This window comes from Oncorhynchus keta, unplaced genomic scaffold (genome assembly GCF_023373465.1).
Source record: "Oncorhynchus keta strain PuntledgeMale-10-30-2019 unplaced genomic scaffold, Oket_V2 Un_contig_1222_pilon_pilon, whole genome shotgun sequence".
Taxonomy (NCBI): Eukaryota; Metazoa; Chordata; class Actinopteri; order Salmoniformes; family Salmonidae; genus Oncorhynchus; species Oncorhynchus keta.
In genome coordinates this window covers 1-2,500 of record NW_026277801.1, presented here as the reverse complement: position 1 = coordinate 2,500, position 2,500 = coordinate 1, and the positions used below count along the sequence as shown (strand labels likewise).

Below are 2,500 nucleotides of genomic sequence, written 5' to 3'. Positions count from 1 at the left end.
GTGTTCCATTCCTTAAAGTGGCCAGTGATTTCTAGTCTATAACTATAGGCAGCAGCCTCTAATGTGCTAGTGATGGCTGTTTAACAGTCTGATGGCCTTGAGATAGAAGCTGTTTTTCAGTCTCTCGGTCTCCGCTTTGATGCACCTGTACTGACCTCGCCTTCTGGATGATAGCGGGGTGAACAGGCAGTGGCTCGGGTGGTTGATGTCATTGATGATCTTTTTTTTGGCCTTCCTGTGACATCGGGTGCCGTAGGTGTCCTGGAGGAGGGTAGTTTGCCCCGGTGATGCGTTGGGCAGACCGCACCACCCTCTGGAGAGCCTTGCGGTTGCGGACGGTGCAGTTGCCATACCAAGCGTTGATACAGCCCAACTGGATGCTGTCAATTGTGCATCTGTAAAGGTTTGTGAGGGTTTTAGGTGACAAGACACATTTCTTTAGCCTCCTGAGGTTGAAGAGGCGCTGCTGTGCCTTCTTCACGATGCTGTCTGTGTGGGTGGTCCATTTCAGTTTGTCAGTGATGTGTACGCCAAGGAACTTGAAGCTTTCCACATTCTCCACTGCTGTCCCGTCGATGTAGATAGGGGGGTGCACCCTCTGTTGTTTCCTGAAGTCCATGATCATCTCCTTTGTTTTGTTGATGTTGAGTGAGAGGTTGTTTTCCAGGCACCACACTCCCATAGTCCACACCTCCTCCCTGTACTGTCTCATCATTGTTGGTAATTAAGCCTACTAGTGTTGTGTTGTCTACAAACTTGATGATTGAGTTGGATGCGTGCTTGGCCATGCAGTCATGGGTGAACAGGGAGTACAGGAGGGGGCTGAGCACGCACTCCACCCTTGTTGAGGATCAGCGGAGTAGAGGTGATGTTTCCTACCCTCACCACCTGGGGGCGGCCCGTCAGGAAGTTCAGGACCCAATTGCACAGGACGGGTTTCAGACCAGGGCCTCAAGCTTAAGGACAAGCTTGGAGGGTACTATGGTGTTGGATGCTGAGCTGTAGTCAATAAACAGCATTCTTACATAGGTATTCCTCTTGTCCAGATTGGATAGGGCAGTGTGCAGAGTGATGGCGATTGCATCGTCTGTGGATCTATTGGGGCAGTAAGCAAATTGAAGTAGGTCTAGGGTGGTAGGTAAGGTAGAGGTGAAATTATCCTTGACTAGTCTCTCAAAGCAATTCGTGATGACAGAGTTGAGTGCTATGGGGTGATAGTCATTAAGTTTAGTTACCTTTGCTGTGCTTTAGACACAGACAGACAGAGACAGACAGACAGACAGACAGACAGACAGACAGACAGACAGACAGACAGACAGACAGACAGACGGGCAGACAGACAGACAGACGAACGAACAGACGACGAGACAGACAGACAGACAGAAAGCTAGAGAGAGAGGGGAGCTAGGTGACAGACAGGGGCCTTACCATGATGAAGGACTTGCTCACTGTGCTGCCCTGTTTAGCAGTGGTTTGGTGAGCTTCCTTTGGGACACAATCTGTTTGGAGAGAGATAAGAGGTGAGACTCCCCTGACTCAGTGCCTCACATCAACAACACAGCAACTCAGGAGAACCAGAGGGGGGAAACTGGGACGAGGGAATCGCCGGCAGTCAAAAAGAAAGAAAGAAAAAATGAAGAGTTTTGCACAAATGTCTGAAGGAAAAGAGTGTGGTTGTATAGGGTGAGGTTGGGGGAGTTCTGACGAGACGTTTTGCCGTAAACACATGCTGGAAAGATGCCATAAAATAATTGGATGCTGTGAGGCTTTCCACATTATGCAATTAAGATGCAATGTGAGAGTCTTTGTAAGGTTCAAAGCCCTCTCAGTAAATTCTCAATGCTGGAATTTTTGCATGGTACAGTAGGTCTATTGGATGATTTTGAGAATAAAATATGAAGTAAAACTGTAGAAATACAGTAAAACCCTTATAGAATCTATTCACAATATAAGATGTTTCTAAATGATGCCTCTTATTTGCATTGAGATGTACCCACAGTCCCACCGTCTCCCTGTAGACACAACAGAGTGGGAAAAAATGAACAGCTGATCCATGTGAACATCTCCCAGGAGTTAGAGGAAAAGACAGAGAGAGAGAGAGAGAGAGAGAGAGAGAGAGAGAGAGAGAGAGAGAGAGAGAGAGAGAGAGAGAGAGAGAGAGAGAGGCAGAGAGTGGTACTTTGAAACTTGGATCAAACTCAAAATAAATACTGGAGTTCATAACACATGAAATTAGTTTCTGGAGAATTCCTCAGTACAACTAGATGAAGATAGCAGGACCTATGAACCATGTGTCAGCAGTGGTGGGGAAGAATCATTTACTGTTGGCATAGACACACAATAATACCAGAGAGTACCGGACGCCAACTGTTTCAGCCGACAGCTGCATGTCGCAAAACACTCTTAATGAAAGTCTGGAGGATTATTTCATTACGTGCCTTATCGCTATTTGCACGTGGCATGTCATTTTACTGGAGACTGACTGTATGCAAACATTACA

At 46.9% G+C, this 2,500-nt stretch overlaps 1 pseudogene; it reads right to left on the bottom strand.

Annotated features, from left to right (window-relative positions):
- LOC127917817 (copine-4-like) overlaps positions 1-1,499 on the bottom strand; it is a 79,272-nt pseudogene extending 77,773 nt beyond the window's left edge.
- Positions 1,500-2,500: the final 1,001 nt, after the last annotated feature.